Genomic DNA, 12,514 nt, shown 5'->3' on the forward strand with positions numbered 1-12,514 from the left:
TCACACTGACCCCTTTTGAGCACACCTACCTACCCACAACCATTCGCCCTGGTAATGACTGATCTGTTCTCTGTTGCTATAGTTTTGCCTTTTTGAGGTTTAAATGGAATCATAATACATATAACATTTGAGACTGGCATATTTCACTCAGCATAATGTCTTTGAGATCGATCTATGCTGTTGCATGTATCAATATAGTTCATTACTTTTTATTAGTGAGTAATACTACAGTGTATGGATATAGCACTGCTTAAATTTTTCCATAATCCCACTGGAGTTCATTTGGGTTGTTTCTGGTTTATGGTGCTTATGAATCTGGCTGCTCCAAACATTATAGTACAGGTTTCTGTGCAAACATACACTTGCATTTCTCTAGACAAGGGACTGCTGGGTTGTACAGAAAGTGTGCTTCTGTTATTTAGATATTCTTTGATGGTATTATTGTAGTGTCAGCATTTTAAGATTTTAATTTCTTAGAGCTATTAAAATAGCATTATTTTTATTTCTTGTTTCAATTATTGCTAAAATATGGAAATATTATTGTGTTTTGTGTCTTTACCTTGTATTCTATGGCCTTGCTAAACTCCCTACATGTTTTTTGGTATACTCCTTGGGATATACCAAATAATCACAGATAACCACACTAACTCTAACAGGTATGCTTTATTTCTTCCTTTCTGATTTGTATGCATCTCTCTCACTCTATTATACTGGCTTGGACTCCCAGTGTGATAGTGAGTAGGAACAGTGATAGAGGACACTATCCTTTCTCAAGAACTTGGGGAAAAGCAGTCAGTCTTTCACCAGCAAATAAAATGTAAGCTATCAAGTTTTATGTAGATGTCCTTCAGGAGGTTAAGAAAGTTTTCTACTCTGCCTAAGTTTTTTAGAATTTTTAACATAAATGGGTGTCAAATGTTATCAAATGCTTTCTCTGCATCTATAGATATGATTATATGGTTTTTCTTCTTTAGTCTGTAAATATGGCAGATTAAAGTGACTGATTTCTGAATATTAAACCAACCTTTCTTTCATAGGTTAAAACACTGAGTTGTAAGTTATTACTTTTATATATGGCTAGATTTGATTGAAGATTTTTGTTTCTATGTTTATAAGCATATAAGTCTCCACTTTTCTTTTACTGTCTGTATCTGGTTTAGTATCAGGTCAATGTTGGCCTGGTGGAGTTAATTGGGAATTGTTCACTCCTGCTTTCTGGAAGAGATTGTGTAGAATTGGAGTCATTTCTTCTTTTAGTGTTTGGTAGACTTCTCCAACCTGGATAGTTCTCAAAAGAAGATTTCATTTTTAGAAGTTTTGTTTTAATAAACTTATTTCTAATAGATACAACAAGTTCAGGTAATGTATTTCTTGTTGAGCAAGTTTTATCTATGTTGTCAGATTTATGTGCATAAAGTTGTTCATAGGACTCCCTTATAATCCTTTTAATGTCTATGTGGCTGGTAATGATATCCTCTCTCTCATTCCTGTTCTTAGTAGCTTGAGTTTTCTTTCTTTTCTTTTTTAGCTAGAAGTATTGATTTTATTGATCTTTTCAAGAACCAGCTCTTGGTATTATTGAGTTGAGATTCTATAATCTTGTGAGATTGCTCGCTTGAGTTCTTTTCTTTCTGTGATCTCCTTGACACTTCCTGGCTCCTCGAGGGCCCCTCTGCAGTTCTCCTGCCAGAAAGGTGAAGCTCTCATTACCCTTCTTTGACCTGTACTTCCTGCAACAGCATCTGCAGCAGTGGGACAAAGGGAAAAAATGGAGATCTGTGCCAACTCTCGGAGCCTTTGAGCAGAGTATTTCCTCCTCAGAAGATACCTGCTTGGTTCCCAGTGCAGTCACCTTCACTGCACCACAGCTGAGAGATTGTCTAGTACGATCATTGTGATTTATTATGAGAAATACATATTTGGACTTTCTCCCTGCTCCTGGCACAGAACTCTTAAAATGCTTGGAATTCCCTAAGTGATGAGAGTGATAAAGTAGCGTCGTGTTATATTAATGAGGTGACTTTTGGAACTCACCTAAGGATGGGGGCTGGATGCCAGGAAAACCAACGGTGTGATTAAAGGGTTGAAACTTTCAGTTCCACCCCCCTGACCCTGGGAGAGTAAGAAAGGACTAGAGGTTGAACCAATCCCCAAAGACCCATGATTTAATGATTGTTGGCCAATCATTAAATGGCCAATATTAATGGGCAATAATAATTTAACTATGCCCGGGTAATGAAGCCTTCATAAAGACCCTTAAGTGAGGGCACTTGGAGAGCTTCCGAGTCAGTGAACACATGGAGATTCATGGAGATCTTGGAGAGAGCATGGAAGTTCTGCATCCTTTCCCCAGACTTTGCCTTATGTGTCTTTTCCATTTGGCTATTCCTGAGTTATAGCCTTTTATAATAAACTGTTACTGTAGCCAGTAAAATGTTTCTCTGAGTTCCATGAGCCATTCTATCAAATTAATTGGACCCAGGGCAGGACTCATTGAACCTCCAAGCTGCAGCCAATAGGTCAGAAGCACAGGTGACAATCTAGACTTGCAATTGATATCTGAAAGGGGAGTCTTGTGGGGCTGAGCCCTTAACCTGCAAGATCTGATGCCACCTGAAGGTAGATAGTATCAGAATTGAGTTAAATTGTAGGACATCCAGCTGGTATCTGAGAATTGCTTGTTAGTGGGGGGGAACTCACACATGCTAGAAATGGCGACCAAAATTTTACCTGGTTCAGTCATCCTGGCTTTACATCATCCTGGCTCCACATTTGAAAGTTAGCAACTCTCCTGGAACTGGGATCACTGAAAGCCAGAATCTGTATCTTTTGAAGTTAGTTCCTAGGTTTCTTATACAAACATGCTGTTCATCTACAAGCTACATATTAGTCAGAGTCAGCACTTACAGAAACAATGTCAAATGAATGGTGGGGTGGGTTACAATTCCCCACTGTTATAATTTTCCACTGTTACACTGCCTTTGTTTAGGTGATTAAGCTGGGAGATGGAAGAAGCCAAGATGGCTAGAATTCACAGACTGCTGAAGTTGAGAGAGCTACGCAGAGAGAGCTCTGGGGATGCAGAGGATTCCCCTTGAGACTTCAGCTGAACACCAATCAGCACAAGTGGTGAGAAAAACACCAAGGCTGGGAAAAGAACAACCGAAAAGGAGTAGACAGAATGATATTTGGAAATTGTGGACCCCTATAAATATACTCAGCTGGTTTTGACAAAGATACAAAAGCAATTCAGTGGAGGAAAGATAGTCTTTTCAAATACGGTCCTGGAACAAATGTCAAAAAATAAAATTCAGCACGTGCAAAAAACCTGATATTCAATGTACACTGCACATCTTATACAAAAACACACACAAAATGGATCATAGAGCTAAAAGTAAAACAAGTGGGGGGAGGGTGGGGACACATTTCAGCTCCCCCGCACTTAACATGTAGTTTAAGTGGAGATTCAAGATAAAGTAAAATAACTTGCATGTGTTCAATGTACTATTTTTTCCAGGAGTCCATTGGTTTGTTTTTCACCATTATGAACTCAGTGCTCATGTGTCCATGGTTTCCAAACAACAAATCAAAACATAATAAGCCCTTTAAAAATGGCTTTTAAGCCTCGTTTATTTCACCCTTTATATAGAACAGAGCATCTGTTTAATGAGCACCAAGCATAAGGCAGGAAATATGGTATACAAGATGAAAAAGAAAGTTTGCCCATAAATCATGTTAGTAGAACCAGTTTTTTAAACAATGCATAAGGAGCAAATAATGTTTATAGACATTCTGCAATCACAGATTTGAGAAAATTGCCCAGTAAAAAGCCCTGCAAATCTCAGTTCTTCTATCAGAAAGTAAGGAATCTTCTGGATGATTGTATGTAATACCTGCTAGGCCAATTTATTAGCAGTATCACTAAAGTCCATAGTTTGATGTTACATGTTTACATTTCTGTTTCAGTTGCCTGTGCCAGCAAACAAATCACCTGAAAACTTAGAAGCTTAAACCAATAACAATCACTTATTATCTTTCAGTTATGTGGATTAACTGGGAAGTCCTGCTGGTCTGGTCTATGGTCTCTCATGTGACTACAGTCAGATGCTCACTGGACCTGGAGTTATCTGGAGGTCAGACTGAAATAGCTCATCTTCTCCACGGGGCCTCTTCTAACGATCCAAGCTCTTACAGTGGAGCTGGATCTCAATATGGTGGTTTAGAGCTCCCAGCAATTGCAGAAATGGAAGCTGCCTGGGCTCAGATAGCACAGAACATTACTTCTACTGCCTTCTTTTGGTCAAAGCAAGCCACAGCCCAGTGTCAATTCAATGTGGAAAGGGACTGCACAAGGATGTGACTACCAGAAGGTATGGTTACTGGGGTCATCTTTTGAGACTGGCTGCCATAGGTTCTCTTTGGATACTTTGGGTAAATTAATTTCTCTGGGCTTGAATATTGCTCTAATCTGTATGGCCTCCCTCCCTATTTCCACCCATGTGCCTCTTCAGTCTACTCTCCTGTGCAGCCAGAATGGTCCCATTGAAAAGTTAGTCAGGTCAGGTGAGTGCTCAACTCAAAACCTACCACTGGTTCACACTCAGAATAAAGCTACAGATGTTGCCCCCTACCATGTCCTACGTGACCCTCTGTCACCTGCCCCCACTCCACGTTTTTCCTCATCTCCTGCCACTTCACTCCATTCACGAGGCTGCAGCCACATGGACCTCTGTCTTCCTTGAGCCTTCCAGGCACCTCCTCCCTCGGGGTCTTTCCACTTGCTGCTCCCCCCACTCGGGACATTTTTCCCCATGCATTTTCTGGGCTCAGTCTCTCATCTCTTTCCAGTCTTCACTCAAATGCCACCTCTGTGAGGACTTCTCTGACCACCACCTTTTAAGCTGCTGCCTACTTTCCACCTGGTTGTCACTCCATGTCCCCACTCCCTGACTGAGTTACTTTTTCCAAAGCACGTATCACTGTCTTGCATGCTGTATAATTTAGTGACTTATTTTGTATATTTTCTTTTCTACCCACATAAATGTAAGCTCTTTGACAGCAGTCATTTTTTGTAACTTTATTAAGCATAATGAACACACCATAATTTCACCCTTCCCAAGAGTACAAGTCAGTGGTTTTACAATAGCATGTTGACAGAGCAGTGCACCCATCACCACTGTAACGTGACATCAGTTTCATCACCCCAGAAGAAACCCTGTGCTCATTAGCAGTCAGTCCCCATTCCACCCTCCTCCAGCCCCTCACAACCACCAACCTCCTTCCTGTCTCTATGGATTTGCCTGCTTTGAACATTTTACATAATTGAATTATACAATAAGTGGTCTTTTGTATCTGGTTTCTTTCACTTAGCATAACCATTTCAAGGTTCATCCACATTGTGGCAGGTATTAGTACTTCATTCTTTTTATGTCTGGATTATTCCCCTATATGGACAAACAGTGTGTTTATCAGTTAATCAGCTGAAGGACGGTCGAGTTGTTTCTGCTTTTGAACTATTATGCATAATGCCACTACGAACATTTACGAACAAGATTTTGGGTAGACATATGTTCCCATTTCTCTTGGGTATACACCCAGGAGTGGAATTTCTAGGTCATATGTTAATTCTATGTTTAGCCTTTGAGAACTGCTCAGCTGTTTCTGTAACAACTGCACCATTGTACATTCCCACCAGCAACGTACAAAAGTTCCAATTTCTCCACATGCAGCTCAGCATTTACTTTTTGTGGTTTTGATTAGCATTTCTCTAATAACTAATGATGCTGAGTATCTTTTCATGTGCTTATTAAACAATGGGTGTCTTTTTTTTTTGAGAAATGTCTACTCAAGTTATTTTCCCATGCTTTATCATTTATTGAGGAACTGTAGGAGTTTTTTATGTATTCTGAATACAAATCTCTTATCAGATATGTAACTTACAATTATTTTTCCCCATTGCATGATAGTCTTTTTACTTTCTTGATGATGTCCTTTGAAGCACCAATGTTTTCATTTTGATGAAGTCCAATTTACCTATTTTTTTCTTTGGTTGCTTGTGCTTTTGGCGTCATATTTAAGAAACCATTTCTTAATGCAAGGTCACAAAAATTTGCCCTTTTTTTTGAGAGTTGTATAGTTGAATCTCTTACATTTAAATCTATATTCCATTTAAATAATTTTTGTGTATGGCATGAAGGAAATGGGTATTTGCAAATGGATATTCAATTTTCCTAGCACTGTTTGTTGAAGACTATTTATTTTTCCAATGAACTGTCTTTGCATTCTTGTCAAAATCAATTGAATATAGACACTTGGGTTTATTTCTAGACTCCCAATTCTATTTTATTAATCTATATACTTTTCCTTTGTCAGTAATATACTCTCTTACTGCTATAAATTTGTAGTAGTTTTGAAAAAGAAGTGTGCTTCTGACAACTTTGATCTCTTTGAAGTTTTTTGTTTTGGTTTGGATTGGTTTTTACTGTTATTGGCCTCTTGCATTTCCAGATGAACTCTAGGTTCAGGTTGTCAATGTATGCAGAAGTGGAAGCTAGAAATTCGACAGGAATTCCACCGAATCTGTACATCAATTGGGGGAGTACTGCCATCGTAAGAATATGGGTATTGGATTTCTTTCAATTTACTTAGGTCTTTTTAAACTTCTGTCAAGTACGTTTTGTTATTTTCGATGAACAAGTCTTACACTTCTGTCATAAAGAGTCTGGTTCCATTTTTTGATGTTTACTGACAGCTTGTAAACCTTACTCTGCCCTCTGCCCCTTCAGTCCCACATCTGGTCAGACTGATATGAGCTGTGTGCTCCCTTTGGCACTGGTGGGAAGTTCAAGCCATGTACAGAAATACTCACCCCAGTCCCACCTCTGACCATTGAAAAACACAACCCAATCTTCTTCCCCAGCTCTCTAAAGCCATTTTCAGACCTCCATAATATTAAAAATCATCATACATTTACTATGTTCTACCTTATTTATATATTTCTCTGATTCTCTATTGTTAACTAAAAACCTAACAAAGCACCCCAAAATATAGTGGCTTAAAACAACAACTCATTATTCTTTCTCATGACTCTATGAGTTGACTGAGCTGAGCTGGGGATTCTAAATGGTTTCTCCTGCTGGGGCTGCAGTCATTGAAGGCTCAGTTGGGTGGATGTCCCAGATTGACACATTCAGGTGGCTGGTCATTGATGCTGGCCATCTGCTGGAGTCTCAACTAGGATCATTGGCCAATGTGCCTACACATGGCCTCTATACATGGCCTGGGCTTCTTACAGAATTCTAAGAAGATACCAAAAGGAGCATTTTAAGAGCAAACTTTCCAAGACATTCAGACAAAATCTGCAAGGCTTCTTTTGACACAGCCTTGGAAGTCCCAGAATACCACATCAGTTGAATTTCATTGATCAAGCAAGTCACTAGACCATCCTACATTTGGGAGAAGAATTGGGCTTCACCCATTATGGAGAAAATGGCAGAGTCACATTGTAGAATAACACGTGAGGAAGGAAGTGCTGTTGCTGCCATTTGGGAGAATATAATCTTTAATATAGGTATTCGAAAGCATTCCCAATTGTTCTCACTAGCTCTTTTATAATAGATCTTTGCCCCTTTTTTTTAAATCATCTTTCTACCCCCTTCCCTTTGATCACTATTCACTCCCCATCTCACTCTGTGTCAAGAAAAGTATTTTACTTATGCCAGAAAGTCAACAGAATTTGTCCATTGATTTTCTTTCTTTGAGAACAAAAAACAAATAAATATTCACAAGTTTATTTTAGAGATGTGAACAAACCCTTCCTCACCTCAATATTTGGACTCCTTGAAACTATAGGTCAAGTTCCACTATACTTTTCCCTTGACCTGGCATAACCCCCATTACATATCTGCCAAAAGAAATTGACCCTTAGTCAATGCCTTGATGTAAAGAGCTACTATTTATTCGCAGTTAGTATGTACCAGGAAGTGTGCTTTATCTAAATTATATCTTTTGAGTCACTTGATGCCTCCCACAAGAGAGAATGTTCTCACTGAGGACCAGAACTTAATCTGATTTTTCCTATATCTACCACTGCAGCCAGCATAGAGTGCAATACATGATTACAATTTGGCATTTGTATGTTGGTTTGAATAATATTGGGGGAAAAATCTGAAAAGCGTTTAACACAACTTTTCAAATCTCTCAATTTCCTTCCAGGCTTTGTCAATGCACATTTGCTTGTCATATAGTGAGCAATACAAAAATGTTATTTGTCTCTGACTTTCCCATTTGGAAATATTTCTTAAATACACTGCTATGTGTGGTAGCCAACTTCCAAGATGGCCCCCATGATCTGTGCCCTGTGTAATCTCCTCCCACACTGAGTCATGGTTTGTGTGATCAATAGACTGTGACATAATGACAGTGTGTTACTTCTGAGGCTAGGTCATTAACAGGCATGTGGCCTGTACTTGGTTAATGGACCACTCACTCTAGGGAAAGCCAACCACCATGTTGTAGAGAGGAGACTCAAGCAGCCCCATGGAGAAGCCCACGTGGAAAGGAATCAACTCCCCTGCCAATGCTCATGCAGCCCCAGCTAACTCCTGACCATAGCCTCATGAGACACGCTGAGCCAGAACCACCCAGCTAAGCCACTTGTCAATTCCTGACCAACAGAAACTGTGAGAGATAATAAATGTTTATTATCATTTTAAACTTCTGACTTTTGGGGTAATTTGTTTTGCAGGAACAGATAAGTAATACACTGTGTACCTCACATTGTCTATATGCTTATAATTAATGAGGGACAGTGTGCACAGCAGTTAAGAGTTCTGACAAAAACAGTTTGCCTGAGTAGAAATCTCAGCTCTTATTAGCCATTGAACTTTGGTTGGCAAGTTATTTAACTCCTTTTGTCTCAGTTTCCTCATCTGTAAAAAGGATGATGATAATAGTACCTATTTCACAGGGTTGGTTTGCATGTGTTATATAACTTAATCCATGTAAAATACTTTGTAAGTCTCCCTGACATGAACTAAATACCCAGTAAGTGCTAGGTATTATTTCTTGAAATAATTTCTTTAAGAAGAACTTTAACGGATGATATTCTCCTGCCCCAGTTATGATATAACTTTTATGAAGAACAGGGGAAAAGGGCACGGAATTATCTCCCCTAAATTTAATTCTCCCCCTAGATTATCCTGGCTTAGGTAGTGCCTTAGTGTGAATTATTCAAAAGTACCAATGCCGAGGTCTATGGCAGAATCACCAGGACTGTTTTTCCTCCTTCCCCCCACAGCAGTCTGAAAAGTGCACCTTTCCCTAAACATATTTGTGTTCTAGTCTCTGGAACCTATGACAGTTACCTTATTTGGGGGAAAAAGTTCTCTGTAGATGTGATTAAATTACACATCCTGAGATGGGGAGATTATCCTGAATTATCCATGTGGGTCCTAGAGCTATCACAAGTGTCTTTATAAAGAGACAGAGATTACAGTGGCCTTGTAGTACAGTTTGATATCAGGTATTGTGATCCCTCCTGCTTTGTTCTTCTTTCTCAAAATTGCTGCAGCTATTCGGGGTCATTTATGGTTCCATATGAATTTCTGAAATGTTTGTTTTATATCTGTGAAATATGTCATAGGTACTTTAATAGGGATTGCATTGAATCTATAAATCACTTTGGGTAGTATGGCCATTTTGATGATGTTAATTCTTCCAATACATGAGCATGATACATGCTTCCATTTGTTTGTGTCTTCCTTAATTTCTTTCTTCAGTGTTGTGTAGTTTTCTGAGTACAGGTCTTTTACCTCCTTGGTTAGGTCTAAGAACCCTGAAACTCCAATCCAAAAGAACCTATGCACCCCAATGTTCATAGCAGCACAATTTACAATAGCCAAGTACTGGAAGCAACCTAAGTGCCCATCAGCAACTGAGTGGATCCAAAAACTATGGTACATTTACACAATGGAATTTTACGCAGCAGAGAGAAAGGAGCTTATACCCTTTGCAATGGCATGGATGGAACTGGAGAGCATTATCCTAAGTGAAATAAGCCAGGCGGTGAGGGACAAATACCATATGACTTTAACTGGAACATAATCAACAAAAGAAAAAAGCAAACAAAATATAGACAGAGACATTGAAATTAAGAACATTGTAACAATAGCCAGAGAGGAGTGGGGAGGGAATAGTGAGGAGAGGGGTCTATAGGAGCTACTATAAAGGACACAAGGACAAAATCAAGGGGGAGAGTAGAGGTGGGGGAGGGTGGAGGGACTGGCTGGGGTGGGGTGGAGGGATGGGGAGAAAATGCAGACAATTGTAACTGAATAAAAATAAATAAATAAATATTTTTTAAAAGAATTTTTAAACATTGGAGTACTCGAGTACCCAATAAAGTTTATAAATAAAATACTCTAAATGAAAAAATAAAAATAAAAAAATAAAGAGACAGAGAGACCATTAAACACAGAAGAGGCAAAGGTGCTATCACCCTTGTCATCTAGTTACCTAATCCACATACCACCTCCACAACCTCATCTTCCCCTCCTCACTGTCCTCTCCTCTGCCCCCCCCCCACCAGTGCAGCTGTTCTCAAATAGAGGTGAAAAGAAAAAGCAGCCAGTAAGCCTGTGTCTTAGTCAGCTTGGCTGCCATAACAAAATATGATGGACTGGGTGGCTTAGACAACAGGAATTTATTACTCGCAGTTCTGGAAGCAGAAGTCCAAGATCAGGGGCCAGCACAATCCGTTTCTGGGAGAGATCTCTTATTGGCTTGCAGACAGCCACCTTCTTCCTGTATCCTCACATGGCAGTGAGAGAGAGAGAGGGAGAGGGAGAAGGAGAGGGGAAGAGGGGGAGAGAGGGAGAGTGGGGGAGGGGGAGAGAGGGAGAGTGGGGGAGAGGGAGAGAGAGAGAGCTCTCTGACATCTCTTCTTATAAAGGATCTCACTCTCTTGACCTCATCTAACCCTAATTATCTCTCAAGGGCTCTATCTCCAGATACCATCACATGACGTGAGGCATTAGGGCTTCAACATATGGAATTGGGGGCAACACAATTCAATCGATAGCAGCTTACGAAAATGTTTATTTCTGGATCTCACACCCACAGATTATGATTCAGTAAGCCTGTGGTGGGGCTTAGGGACCCACATTTTATCAAGTATACTAAGAGATCCTGACTCACGGAATCTGCAGACAGATTCCAGGTACTTCCTCCTTCATAGGCTACCCAGTGCAATCACAATGGAGCTTTTAAAAATCACCAGCTGTGGGCCCTGCTCCAAATCAATTTACTCAGAATCTCTGAGGGCGGTCCTGGGCATCCGCATTTCTTCAAAGCTCAGCAGGTGATATATATGTGTATTCAGGGAGAATAAGCAACACTTCTATGGTGTCATGAAGCAGCAGTTCTCAAATTGTGAGTCATGACTCAACAATGAGTCTTAAAATTATAGTGGGTTGCCAGCAGCAATTTTTTCATGGAAGAATAGAATCTAAAAAGAAAAACATTGAGTGCCAAGTCTAGAAAAGTAACTATTATTTTATGAGACATGGTATCATTTTATAGTTAAGTCTTTGCATATGCTGCCACTTCTTCCTTCTATGCACCTGATATTCATCCTCCAAAACCCTTGTAGGCATCATGTCCCAGTGAAACCCTCCCTTCTCCTGCTCCCAGTGTCATTCCTTCCATGTTTAAAGGGGTCTTCCCATGTCACTCTAATGTTCACTTCTCACTGTGATTATGGATAAAAGCGCTCATTTCCCTGGGAGGTCTCCTTTAAAGGTAGGAACAGTGTCCTGTACATTTTAAAGTCCTCATCCCAGAGCTCATCCTCTAGTACTGATCAAGTGCCTGCTTGATTATGCTTTTTGTAACAGTCAGGGTTCTCTAGAGGGACAGACCACTAGGAGATACATATATTACACCTGTTGGGTATATATGCCTCCTAGTGGTTCTGTCCCTCTACAGAACCCTGGAGAAATATATAAGTATGTATTTTATTTTCCTTCTTGTTATATATATATGTACACATGTGAGTATATATGTGTGTATATGTGTATATATGTAGGTATGTGTGTATACATGTACATATATACACACGTGGGGGGGGAATTTATTATAGTAATTGATTTGTGTAATTATGGAGCTGAGAAGTCCAAAGATCTGCAGTCTGAAAGCTGGAAAGCCCGTGACGTAATTCAGTCCAAGTCCGTCGAACTGAGAACTGGGGGAGCCAGGGATGTAGATTCCAGCCTGGGTCTAAAGGCCTGAGGGCCAGGAACACCAAGGGCAGAAGACTGATGTTTCAATGGCAGCATTCAGGTGAGAAGGGGTAAACTCCTTCTTTCTCTGTCTTCTCTCCTGGGCTGATTGGGTCATGCCCACCTACATCAGGATGGCCTTCTGCTTTACTCAGTCCACCAATTCAAATGCTAATCTCATCCAGAAACACACTCACAGACAAACTCAGAAATAATGTTTCATCAGGGCACCCTGT

The sequence above is a fragment of the Desmodus rotundus genome, chromosome 1 (genome assembly GCF_022682495.2).
Source record: "Desmodus rotundus isolate HL8 chromosome 1, HLdesRot8A.1, whole genome shotgun sequence".
Lineage (NCBI taxonomy): Eukaryota > Metazoa > Chordata > Mammalia > Chiroptera > Phyllostomidae > Desmodus > Desmodus rotundus.